The 14,342-nt window shown below is 41.2% G+C and overlaps 1 protein-coding gene across 6 annotated transcripts in view; it reads left to right on the top strand.

Moving 5' to 3' along the window:
• LOC139423206 (neural cell adhesion molecule 1-like) overlaps positions 1-14,342 on the top strand; it is a 304,932-nt gene that overhangs the window by 152,670 nt on the left and 137,920 nt on the right. The gene's annotated exons all lie outside the window — the stretch shown is intronic.

Raw genomic sequence — 14,342 nt, 5'->3', positions numbered from 1 at the left:
GAAGGTTTGCTGTGTCTGTCAGCGTAGTGTCCAGAGCATGATGGCACTACCAGGAGATAGGCCAGTACATCAGGAGACGTGGAGGAGGCCGTAGGAGGGCAACAACCCAGCAGCAGGACCGCTACCTCCGCCTTTGTGCAAGGGGGAGCAGGAGGAGCACTGCCAGAGCCCTGCAAAATGACCTCCAGCAGGCCACAAATGTGCATGTGTCTGCTCAAACGGTCAGAAACAGACTCCATGAGGGTGGTATGAGGGCCCAATGTCCACAGGTGGGGGTTGTGCTTACAGCCCAACACCGTGCAGGACGTTTGGCATTTGCCAGAGAACACCAAGATTTGCAAATTCGCCACTGGCGCTCTGTGCTCTTCACAGGTGAAAGCAGGTTCACACTGAGCACATGTGACAGACATGACAGTCTGGAGACGCCGTGGAGAACGTTCTGCTGCCTGCAACATCCTCCAGCAGGACCGGTTTGGTGGTGGGTCAGTCATGGTGTGGGGTGGCATTTCTTTGGGGGGCCGCACAGCCCTCCATGTGCTCGCCAGAGGTAGCCTGACTGCCATTAGGTACCGAGATGAGATCCTCAGACCCCTTGTGAGACCATATGCTGGTGCGGTTGGCCCTGGGTTCCTCCTAATGCAGGACAATGCTAGACCTCATGTGACTGGAGTGTGTCAGCAGTTCCTGCAAGAGGAAGGCATTGATGCTATGGACTGGCCCGCCCGTTCCCCAGACCTGAATCCAATTGAGCACATCTGGGACATCATGTCTCGCTCCATCCACCAACGCCACATTGCACCACAGACTGTCCAGGAGTTGGCGGATGCTTTAGTCCAGGTCTGGGTGGAGATCCCTCAGGAGACCATCCGCCACCTCATCAGGAGCATGCCCAGGCGTTGTAGGGAGGTCATACAGGCACGTGGAGGCCACACACACTACTGAGCCTCATTTTGACTTGTTTTAAGGACATTACATCAAAGTTGGATCAGACTGTAGTGTGGTTTTCCACTTTAATTTTGAGTGGGACTCCAAACCCAGGTCTCCGTGGGTTGATGAATTTGATTTCCATTGATAATTTGTGTGTGATTTTGTTGTCAGCACATTCAACGATGTAAAGAAAAAATAATTTAATAAGAATATTTCATTCATTCAGATCTAGGATGTGTTATTTTAGTGTTCCCTTTATTTTTTTGAGCAGTGTACTTTTGTGTGTGTGTGTGTGTGTGTGTGTGTGTGTGTGTGTCAAATCAAATCAAATCAAATTTTATTTGTCACATACACATGGTTAGCAGATGTTAATGCGAGTGTAGCGAAATGCTTGTGCTTCTAGTTCCGACAATGCAGTAATAACAAGTATCTAACTAACAATTCCAAAACTACTGTCTTGTACACAGTGTAAGGGGATAAAGAATATGTACATAAGGATATATGAATGAGTGATGGTACAGAGCAGCATAGGCAAGATACAGTAGATGGTATCGAGTACAGTATGTACAAATGAGATGAGTATGTAAACAAAGTGGCATAGTATAAAGTGGCTAGTGATACATGTATTACATAAGGATACCGTCGATGATATAGAGTACAGTATATACGTATGCATATGAGATGAATAATGTAGGGTAAGTAACATTTATATAAGGTAGCATTGTTTAAAGTGGCTAGTGATATATTTACATCATTTCCCATCAATTCCCATTATTAAAGTGGCTGGAGTTGAGTCAGTGTCAGTGTGTTGGCAGCAGCCACTCAGTGTTAGTGGTGGCTGTTTAACAGTCTGATGGCCTTGAGATAGAAGCTGTTTTTCAGTCTCTCGGTCCCAGCTTTGATGCACCTGTACTGACCTCGCCTTCTGGATGATAGCGGGGTGAACAGGCAGTGGCTCGGGTGGTTGATGTCCTTGATGATCTTTATGGCCTTCCTGTGACATCGGGTGGTGTAGGTGTCCTGGAGGGCAGGTAGTTTGCCCCCGGTGATGCGTTGTGCAGACCTCACTACCCTCTGGAGAGCCTTACGGTTGAGGGCGGTGCAGTTGCCATACCAGGCGGTGATACAGCCCGCCAGGATGCTCTCTGTGTGTGTGTGTGTGTGTGTGTGTGTGTGTGTGTGTGTGTGTGTGTGTGTGTGTGTGTGTGTGTGTGTGTGTGTGTGTGTGTGTGTGTGTGTGTGTGTGTGTGTGTGTGTGTGTGTGTGTGTGTGTGTGTGTGTATATATAGTCTTTAAATGCAACATGAAGCAATTTCAACGGTTTTACTGAGTTACATTTCATATAAGGAAATCAGTCAATTTAAATACATTTATTAGGCCCTAATCTATGGATTTCACATGACTGGGCAGGGAAGCAGACAATTACAGACAGAAATACTCCTCATTAGCTGTCCAGATGGCTGGTCTCAGACGATCCCGCAGGTGAAAAAGTCGGCTATGGAGGTCCTAGGCAGGCATGGTTACACGTGGTCTGCGGTTATGAGGCCGGTTGGAAATGCTGCCAGATTCTCTAAAATGTTAGCGACTTATAGTAGAAACATACAATTTAAATAACATAAAATGATCTGGCAACAGTTATGGTGGACATTCCTGCAGTCAGCATGCCAATTGTACCCTCCCTCAACTTGAGACATCTGTGGCATTGTGTTGTGTGACACAAAACTGCACATTTTAGAGTGGCCTTTTATTGTCCCCAACACAAGTTGCACCTGTGTCATGATCATGCCCTTTAATCAGCTTCTTGATATGCCATACCTGTCAGGTGGATGCAAGGTCTTGGTAAAGGATAAATGCTCATTAACAGGGATGTAAACTAATTTGTGTGTGTGGAACATTCCTGGAATCTTTAATTTCAGCTCATGAAACATGGGACCAACACTTGATATGTTGTGTTTATATTTTTGTTCAGTATAATTTGTTTGTGCTCTAAAATAAGCTGTCTTTGTGTGTAGTTATTAGATAACCTTACTATTTTAAACAAGTTTAAGGTCATCAGCCAATAGCATAAATGTTCTGAACTGTACTTAAAAACGTGTTACTGAAAAACACTTGTAGCCCTTCTTCAACACAAAGACATTTTGTTTTCTTCTCATGTGCTGAAAAGTCACACAAAAAAATTCAGCTGACCTTGTTTCAGGAATATTCCTCCGCAGGATGTTAGGAGCAGATGTGAGCAGACAAGCTGTCTCCTCCACCAAGATTGATGAGGTGTATATTCTTGAATATCAGATCATTCCTAACCAAGGGCCTGACTTTCTCTCTACTATGCTGGTGGAGACTCTGCGGCTGTGCATCTCTGCTCACATTTATCTCGCTAACTGATACCGAAATAGCAGATAGGAACCAGGATAACTAAGATTGGAAAAAAATAACCAAATCAGATTTGACACGATATTGACACCTGGCTGAATGTCATTTTTTCCTCATGCTGACAAAAATATATTGGTCCTTGGAAGATTGTGATCAAACAAATCTGTTTGAAACAGGATATCTATCAGAGTTTTAGCAAAAACAGAAGGGGTAACCCAGACACGTCACAGATGCTATAATGCTGAAGCATCCGTTTTATAATGCTTTCTCACCACCAAATATGGTAGGGCGAAGAAGTCCAGTTGCTGGTAGTGGTAGAGGATGGAACTAGGTGAAACTGGGTCAACGTTCCGTTAATTTCCGCATCAATTGAATCCTACAGACGAAGAACCATATATGTGACAATTTTTCAATTTTAAGATAATCAGTTATTTTTATATTATTAATTGTGTGTACCACATTAGGTGTTTTATGGTTGACAAATAATTCACCATACTCATATCTTCCAACAACAATTTATATTTGTTTGTTATTTCAAAAAATACTTTTTTTATTGCCATTTTAATTTTTAGAATGTGGAAGAACAGTATATCTCCAGTGATGATTTCAGTTTGTGGAAGAACACTCTTGTAAGATGTCCTTTTTTAACACCTGATATGATGTTTTAAGTACTTTCAAGTACAGATGCCCTTCATGTAAATAACTTAAATGCAAAATGTAGTTAATTTATTTGTATAGAGGTTCATTTAAAGGTGGTCTATCAACTTTAGCACTGATGACTTTTCTTAAAAGTTGAGTCATGAAATCTTAGTCTCATTTAAAATGAAGCCCTCAATGTGAACATACCATAGAACTACCAAAATAGAATACAATTAAATTTGTTCAATCAAAACAAGCACAACTTGCAAATATCAAATATGGATCAATGTGATGTGCCAATATGCATGTCCATTATGCAGGTCCCTAAGGTCAATATTACAAAACGTTCAGAAAACCATTCTCTTTGTGTTTAACACTATGATCAGCAATTAAGTTTTGAATTGCGTTAAACCCATGCTAAAGGCAAGAAATGTCCTTCTGTACTGAGGTGACAGCAGTAAATAAGTATTAACTGCTTAGAGTTAATGCTAAATGTGGTGACAGAGAGATGTACTGTATATTGTAATGAATAAAAAAAAGGGAATCAAGATCAAATGAATACTCACATGCTGTATGTGATGACTTATTTGTTTTTCATTCATTCAGATTAAAAAAGGTTCAAATGATAACACACAAAATAATTCTCAACAGAACACATTGTACATAACATTTTCTACACTAGGAACAACATCTTAAAATTAAATGAATTCAATATATTGTGCTGGTTCAAATCATACACAAATTGATTCACATAGAAAACACCAACTATACATTTAATTTAAATTGACATGTCTTCTGAAATGTATTCAGATTCAACATACTATACAGGTTCAGGGGATCATAAACTCACAGAAAAAAACGGTGAATTATGTAGCTTGGTTTAACAACAAATTATTCACTCTGCAGTGATTCATAAAAAGAGGCTGGCAAGTAGTTGAGCATGGTCATCAGATCTTGGTACTTGTTTTTTTTTTGATGGGCAGAGGACTCTCATATGCTCTAGGGTAGTGGCTTGCAAAATAGGGAGGTGGAGGTGTAGCTCCTTGTTTTGGTTTGGAGATCAGCCACTATTTCCATCCCTCAAATAGACTGTGGCTCTGTCTGGCGTACAGATTCCAAGGATCCTCAACTGAAATTAGAACAGAAACATTTTAAGTTCCTGACATCAATAAACAACTTTCACACTCAAGCATTAGTATATTTTATTGTTAGAACAACATGTTGCATGTTGATGGGATGTTACCTATTGCTATACTTCCCTCTTCCATCTTCTAAAGGAGACCTAGCCTCAGTAGCCTGATCTGGAGACCCTGCAACCTCACCTGCCTCAGCTAACTTTTCCTGAATAACCTGACCATAACAATTACATTTCAATTAGCAGGTTATTAAAAACTAGTACAGAGAATACAAAATGTTTGTAATTGATATTCATATACACATTAATTCATATTTTCACTTGCCTGAAGACAGCTGTTGGTTAGCTGGAACACAGACATGAAAGTGACCTTGCACACATTCAATCTCTGGCCTGCTTGCTGTACATGGTATTTGAAGGTTTATTTCCGTCGTTTGTTCTCCTTTGTATCCTCAGGTTTACGTCTCCGTTTCACCTCATGCTGCAATAAAAATTGACAATGATGAATTCAGAATTGAATATACTGTAGCACATTCAGGATATTGCTTGATCAGGACCTCCATCTTTCACACACCCAACCTATACACAGAATGAGTTTGTATTGCACCATGCTTGCGCTCATCAGTCAATTTTCCACAATCCTTTCTGCACGTTGTGGAACACACTCTTCCCTGCAGGATACAGTGTAACTAGCTAGCTACTGTAGCCATGTCGAATCATCCGGTGGATGGAGAAAAAGTAGCTAGCTATGTTTCTTCTATAATCTAGCAATAACATTTGTAACGATAATGTATGAGTTAGTAGCCAACGAACTTTAGCTAATATGTTTTCTCTATAGTTACAAATTAGACAACCCAGAACATACATGTTAGTTACTGTACTCTATAGCTAGCTAGCTTGATTGTTTGATATACGGTTCTTCCACATACCTCTTTTGGACAGCTTTTCCCAGTTTTTTCTTGACCCTTACGATTTGTATAGGGTTTTCCCGCATCCCGTAAGATCTTCCTTTGCCTGTCTTTCCATTCTTTTAGTTTTGTTTTCTTTCCCACATTTCTGCGATTTTCATCAGCAACAGAAAAGTTGTGCGCTTGTCCGTCCATTCTGAGTGGTGCACATAAATGGTTATTCCACCAGAGCCTATCTTTAAATTTAAAATGATTGTTAATTGGCGCGCGGAAAGCTTGTGAAACCGGTTCACTATAGAAAAAGGGTGTCCAATAATGATTTTTCATGTATATCTCTTTTTTTTAAATGTCACATATATGGTTCTTCGTCTGTAGGATTCAATTAAACATCTGATCTCAATATTTTTCTGTTCCCAAAACTAGAATCTGTTACGAACACTGTCCACTGAGTTTTATAGACTTGACAGTTTGCCAAAGTAAAAAAATATATGTTTTTTTTTAGAAGGAGTGCAAAGTTAAATTGAGTTTGTGCAAACGTGCACTTCAGAGGAGGCGTTCCCTAATGGAAATATGCAAATACATGCTACAACGTAACAATAGGAGCTCACCAGCTCATGCTTGGCCCACCTTCTTGCTTGTTCTGCCCATTATGCTTCACAGATGAACAATCTTGGCTTAGTTCTAAATATCTTTGGTTTTAGTGAAAGCTGTAGAACAGAGCAATAGCCTACATACTGTACTGTGACGCCATTTGTTATGTCACAATGTAAAGTTGGCCTCAATGTTCTTTGTGCACCAACCATGCATTATTAGTTTAAATCAAATTTTATTTGTCATATACACATGTTTAGCAGATGTTATTGCGGAATGCTTGTGATGTGTAGTGGATGTGTAGCAGATGTGTAGAGAAATGCTTGTGTTTGTAGCTCCAACAGTGCAGTAATATCTAACAATACACACAACCTAAAACTAAAATAATGGAATTAAGGAATATATATAGATTATGATGAGCAATGTCGGAGTGGCATAGACTAAAATACAGTAGAGTAGAATACAGTATATACAGTGCCTTGCGAAAGTATTCGGCCCCCTTGAACTTTGCGACCTTTTGCCACATTTCAGGCTTCAAACATAAAGATAAAACTGTATTTTTTTTGTGAAGAATCAACAACAAGTGGGACACAATCATGAAGTGGAACGACATTTATTGGATATTTCAAACTTTTTTAACAAATCAAAAACTGAAAAATTGGGCGTGCAAATTATTCAGCCCCTTTACTTTCAGTGCAGCAAACTCTCTCCAGAAGTTCAGTGAGGATCTCTGAATGATCCAATGTTGACCTAAATGACTAATGATGATAAATACAATCCACCTGTGTGTAATCAAGTCTCCGTATAAATGCATCTGCACTGTGATAGTCTCAGAGGTCCGTTAAAAGCGCAGAGAGCATCATGAAGAACAAGGAACACACCAGGCAGGTCCGAGATACTGTTGTGAAGAAGTTTAAAGCCGGATTTGGATACAAAAAGATTTCCCAAGCTTTAAACATCCCAAGGAGCACTGTGCAAGCGATAATATTGAAATGGAAGGAGTATCAGACCACTGCAAATCTACCAAGACCTGGCCGTCCCTCTAAACTTTCAGCTCATACAAGGAGAAGACTGATCAGAGATGCAGCCAAGAGGCCCATGATCACTCTGGATGAACTGCAGAGATCTACAGCTGAGGTGGGAGACTCTGTCCATAGGACAACAATCAGTCGTATATTGCACAAATCTGGCCTTTATGGAAGAGTGGCAAGAAGAAAGCCATTTCTTAAAGATATCCATAAAAAGTGTTGTTTAAAGTTTGCCACAAGCCACCTGGGAGACACACCAAACATGTGGAAGAAGGTGCTCTGGTCAGATGAAACCAAAATTGAACTTTTTGGCAACAATGCAAAACGTTATGTTTGGCGTAAAAGCAACACAGCTCATCACCCTGAACATACCATCCCCACTGTCAAACATGGTGGTGGCAGCATCATGGTTTGGGCCTGCTTTTCTTCAGCAGGGACAGGGAAGATGGTTAAAATTGATGGGAAGATGGATGGAGCCAAATACAGGACCATTCTGGAAGAAAACCTGATGGAGTCTGCAAAAGACCTGAGACTGGGACGGAGATTTGTCTTCCAACAAGACAATGATCCAAAACATAAAGCAAAATCTACAATGGAATGGTTCAAAAATAAACATATCCAGGTGTTAGAATGGCCAAGTCAAAGTCCAGACCTGAATCCAATCGAGAATCTGTGGAAAGAACTGAAAACTGCTGTTCACAAATGCTCTCCATCCAACCTCACTGAGCTCGAGCTGTTTTGCAAGGAGGAATGGGAAAAAATGTCAGTCTCTCGATGTGCAAAACTGATAGAGACATACCCCAAGCAACTTACAGCTGTAATCGCAGCAAAAGGTGGCGCTACAAAGTATTAACTTAAGGGGGCTGAATAATTTTGCACGCCCAATTTTTCAGTTTTTGATTTGTTAAAAAAGTTTGAAATATCCAATAAATGTCGTTCCACTTCATGATTGTGTCCCACTTGTTGTTGATTCTTCACAAAAAAATACAGTTATATATCTTTATGTTTGAAGCCTGAAATGTGGCAAAAGGTCGCAAAGTTCAAGTGGGCCGAATACTTTCGCAAGGCACTGTACATATGAGATGAGTAAAGCAAAAATATGTAAACATTATTAGAGTGATCATTGTAGCCAGTGATTTCAAGGCAGCAGCCTTTTTTATTTTTACATTTTTTATTTCACCTTTATTTAACCAGGTAGTCAAGTTGAGAACAAGTTCTCATTTACAATTGCGACTTGGCCAAGATAAAGCATTGCAGTTCGACACATACACCAACACAGAGTTACACGTGGAGTAAAACAAACATACAGTCAATAATACAGTAGAAACAAGTCTATATACGATGTGAGCAAATGAGGTGAGATAAGGGAGGTAAAGGCAAAAAAAGGCAATGGTAGCAAAGTAAATACAATATACCAAGTAAAACACTGGAATGGTTGATTTGCAGTGGAAGAATGTGCAAAGTAGAAATAAAAATAGTGGGGTGCAAAGGAGCAAAATTAATAAATAAATAAAATAAAATAAATACAGTAGGGAAAGAGGTAGTTGTTTGGGCTAAATTATAGATGGGCTATGTACAGGTGCAGTAATCTGTGAATTGCTCTGACAGCTGGTGCTTAAAGCTAGTGAGGGAGATAAGTGTTTCCAGTTTCAGAGATTTTTGTAGTTCGTTCCAGTCATTGGCAGCAGAGAACTGGAAGGAGAGGCGGCCAAAGAAAGAATTGGTTTTGGGGGTGACCAGAGAGATATACCTGCTGGAGCACGTGCTACAGGTGGTTGATACTATGGTGACCAGCGAGCTGAGATAAGGGGGGACTTAACCTAGCAGGGTCTTGTAGATGACATGGAGCCAGTGGGTTTGGCGACGAGTATGAAGCAAGGGCCAGCCAACGAGAGCGTGCAGGTCGCAATGGTGGGTAGTATATGGGGCTTTGGTGACAAAACGGATGGCACTGTGATAGACTGCATCCAATTTGTTGAGTAGGGTATTGGAGGCTATTTTGTAAATGACATCGCCGAAGTCGAGGATTGGTAGGATGGTCAGTTTTTACAAGGGTATGTTTGGCAGCATGAGTGGAGGATGCTTTGTTGCGAAATAGGAAGCCAATTCTAGATTTAACTTTGGATTGGAGATGTTTGATGTGGGTCTGGAAGGAGAGTTTACAGTCTAACCAGACACCTAGGTATTTGTAGTTGTCCATGTAGTCTAAGTCAGAGCCGCCCAGAGTAGTGATGTTGGACAGGCGGGCAGGTGCAGGCAGCGATTGGTTGAAGAGCATGCATTTATTTTTACTTGTATTTAAGAGCAATTGGAGGCTAAGGAAGGAGAGTTGTATGGCATTGAAGCTTGCATGGAGGGTTGTTAACACAGTGTCCAAAGAAGGGCCAGAAGTATACAGAATGGTGTTAGAGGTGTCTGCGTAGAGGTGGATCAGAGACTAACCAGCAGCAAGAGCGACATCATTGATGTATACCTTTAACCTCTAGCGACGAGCAATCCCGTATCCGGGAGCGTAATCATAGCCTCAAGCTCATTACCATAACGCAACGTTTCCTATTCATGAAAATCGCAAATGAAATGAAATAAATATATTGAAACACAAGCTTAGCCTTTTGTTAACAACACTGTCACCTCAGATTTTCAAAATATTATTTTCAACCATAGCTACACAACCATTTGTGTAAGAGTATTGATAGCTAGCATAGCATTAAGCCTAGCATTCAGCAGGCAACATTTTCACAAAAACAAGAAAAGCATTCAAATAAAATAATTTACCTTTGAAGAACTTCGGATGTTTTCAATGAGGAGACTCTCAGTTAGATAGCAAATGTTCCGTTTTTCCAAAAAGATTATTTGTGTAGGAGAAATCGCTCCGTTTTGTTCATCACGTTTGGCTAAGAAAAAACCCGAAAATTCAGTCATTACAACGCCAAACTTTTTTCCAAATTAACTCCATAACATCGACAGAAACATGGCAAACGTTGTTTAGAATCATTCCTCAATGTGTTTTTCACATATCTATTCGATGATAAGTCATTCGTGGCAGTTTGGTTTCTCCCTTGAAGCAAATGGTAAAATACACGCAGCTGGAGATTACGCAATAATTGCAATGGAGGACACCAAGCGGAGCACCTGGTAAATGTAGTCTCTTATGGTCAATCTTCCAATGATATGCCTACAAATACGTCACAATGCTGCAGACACCTTGGGGAAACGACAGAAAGTGTAGGCTCATTCCTGGCGCATTCACAGCCATATAAGGAGACATTGGAACAAAGCGCATTCAAAATCTGGGGCATTTCCTGTTTGAAATTTCCTCTTGGTTTCGCCTGTAGCATCAGTTCTGTGGCACTCACAGATAATATCTTTGCAGATTTGGAAACGTCAGAGTGTTTTCTTTCCAAAGCTGTCAATTATATGCATAGTCGTGCATCTTTTCGTGACAAAATATATTGTTTAAAACGGGAACGTTTTTTTATCCAAAAATTAAAAGAGCGCCCCTTATATCGAAGAAGTTAACAGTACCTACCTGGCAGTGACGGTTTCTTATATCATGGCCCAGTGGTTAGCCTTGAGATTGACTATCTGGACAAACCTCTGGGCCAGTGTTGGTACTGCTGGAGATTGTAAAATTGTCTAACCAGGAGTGTGGACATACCTGCCACACTCCTGGATTTACCTGCCCCTGTTCCTCCCGTCTGCATGCCACCTATGATAACATTTCATGGATTAATGCAATGTTATAAAGGAAAGATATGTACTTTTCAACCATTTTGAGCATGGAGACTGATCCAAACTCACTGACTCTGGTGGATGGGATACCTTCTCGGTGGCTCAGACAGTTGATGGTTCCAAAGTCATTTAGATAGGTAAATTGAAGAGGTACATTTTTATGAGCTCAGCATAACTACCATTTCTTGCTTTCTCAAATGTCAACCAAAGCTTAACATACTTTGTCTCACGGGCTTCACCGAAGTGTTGTGTGTCAGCGCTTCCAGTGGTCGGCCATCCAACTTCTCCAACTGGAGAAGATTGTTGGCTTCCACCAAGGTAACCCTTATGAAAACATAAAGATAACAATGTCAGTGTTAGGAAAATTAAAACTAGCTTCAGGTTATTTTGTGTGCAAATTCATATAAACTCAGCAAAAAAAGAAACGTCCTCTCACTGTCAACTGCGTTTATTTTGTGTAAATATTTGTATGAACATAACAAGATTCAACATTTGAAGCATAAACTGAACAAGTTCCACAGACTTGTGACTAAAATGTAATAATGTGTCCCTGAAAAAAAATCTAAAGTAAGTCAGTATCTGGTGTGGCCACCAGCTGCATTAAGTACTGCAGTGCATCTCCTCCTCATGGACTGATTTGTCAGTTCTTGCTGTGAGATGTTACCCCACTCTCCAACCAAGGCACATGCAAGTCCCCAGACATTTCTGGGTGGAATGGCTCTAGCCCTAGCCCTCCGATCCAACATGTCCTAGACGTGCTCAATGGGATTGAGATCCTGGCACTTCACTGGCCATGGCAGAACACTGACATTCCTGTCTTGCAGGAAATCACCCACAGAACGAGCAGTATGGCTGGTGGCATTGTCATGCTGGAGGGTCATGTCAGGATGAGCCTGCAGGAAGTGTATCACATGAGGGAGGAGGATATCTTCCCTGTAACACACAGCGTTGAGATTGCCTGCAATGACAACAAGCTCAGTTCGATGATGCTGTGACACACCGCCCCAGACCATGACGGACCCTCCACCACCAAATCGATACCGCTCCAGAGTACAGGTGTGACGCTCATTCCTTGGACGATAAACGTGAATCCGACCATCGCCCCTGGTGAGACAAAACCGCGACTCCTCAGTGAAGAGCACTTTTTTGCCAGTCCTGTCTGGTCCAGCGACAGTGGGTTTGTGCTCATAGGCGCGTTGTTGCCGGTGACAAGTGGTGAGGACCTGCTTTACAACAGGCCTACAAGCTCTCAGTCCAGCCTGTCTCAGCCTATTGCGGACAGTCTGAGCACTAAAAGTAACTTGGGCAGTTGTTGTTGCCTTCCTGTACCTGTCCCGCAGGTGTGATGTTCGGATGTACCGGTCTGCCACTGCGAGGACAATCAGCCATCCGTCCTGTCTCCCTGTAGCGCTGTCTTAGGCATCTCACAGTACGGACATTGCAATTTATTGCTCTGGCCACATCTGCAGTCCTCATGCCTCCTTGCAGCATGCCTAAGGCACGTTCACGCAGATGAGCAGGGACCCTGGGAATCTTTCTTTTGGTGTTTTTCAGAGTCAGTAGAAAGGCCTCTTTAGTGTCCTAAGTTTTCGTAACTGTGACCTTAATTGCCTCCCGTCTGTAAGCTGTTAGTGTCTTAACGATCATTCCACAGGTGCATGTTCATTAATTGTTTATGGTTCATTGAACAAGCATGGGAAACAGTGTTTAAACCCTTTACGATGAAGATCTGTGAAGTTATTTGGATTTTTGTGAATTATCTTTGAAAGACAGGGTCCTGAAACAAGGATGTTTCTTTTATTGCTGAGTTTAGTTATTATCTGAGATTTTTTATATTTATCTTAATTGGTGATTTAAAAATTAAATATATAATTATTATTATTTAACTAGCAGAGTCTGTGGTGACACCTCTAGCACTGAGATGCAGTGCCTTAGATCGCTGCGCCACTCGGGAGCCCAGCTAGGAGGAAAAGAGCAATGCGGTTTCCCACGTCTCTACTTCCTTTCGTCATTCTTCCAAACCAAGTATTTCGCCAGGATGTCAAAGCTCTTGGTCATCTTCTTGATTCTTCTCCGGTAGCTCTCCTTCTGCTTATCCTGCTCCTTTTCTATGTTCAGTCTCACCTTGATTGATAACAGTAATAAATGAAAATATATTTAATATTATTACAAATATATCTCTTGGAGGGCCAGAAAATAAATGAACAACAGACCATTTTTACCTGGTCAAAAACCTCCATGTCCTTCTCAGCCCGTGCTGGAACGTGGTCCTCGAAGGCATTCTGATCTTAAGTCAATCACAAATTTGAATGGCTGCAGTATATGATTTAATTGTATATACAATTTCATTGCTTACCTCAGTCAACAGCTGCGGCTCCCGTCCATACAGCAGGCGGTAGGGTGAGTACTTGGTGAAGGCCTGGACACTGCTGTTGTGTGCAAAGAGAATTACCTTCAGGTTGTCCCACACCGTTCCTGGTACTCGTCAAGGGCCTTGCCCATGGCAGTCTTCAGGGTCTGGTTGGTCCATTCATCCAAACCTGGAGGAAGGGGTAGGAAAGGGATATTTATTGACAATGTAAGATATTGAAATCTGTCTGATTATGTACCATGGAAAATCAATAAAAATATAATTGTTAAAAGAAATTTAAAGAATAAAATAAAAAAACATTGGTCTGTGGATGACATGCAGCGGACACCCGGTGCTTCACCCCCCAGTCCTCGAACATAGCTTTGTTGGTCTAAAGAAAATCCCACATCAGTAAATAAACTTGCCTATTTATATGGTGGTTAGAGCGTTGGACTAGTAACTGAAAGGTTGCAAGTTCACATCCCCAAGCTGACATGGTACAAATCTGTCGTTCTGCCCCTGAACAGGCAGTTAACCCACTGTTTCTAGGCCGTCATTGAAAATAAGAATTTGTTCTTAACTGACTTGTTAAAGGTAAAATAAATATAGTTGTTGACAGAATATAGCCTATAATATTACCCTGTTCCAGAATTCATGACCTC

The sequence above is a fragment of the Oncorhynchus clarkii genome, chromosome 12 (assembly GCF_045791955.1).
Source record: "Oncorhynchus clarkii lewisi isolate Uvic-CL-2024 chromosome 12, UVic_Ocla_1.0, whole genome shotgun sequence".
NCBI classification, from domain to species: domain Eukaryota; kingdom Metazoa; phylum Chordata; class Actinopteri; order Salmoniformes; family Salmonidae; genus Oncorhynchus; species Oncorhynchus clarkii.
Note: the sequence above shows the minus strand (reverse complement) of the source record. Positions and strands in the feature narration are given on the sequence as shown.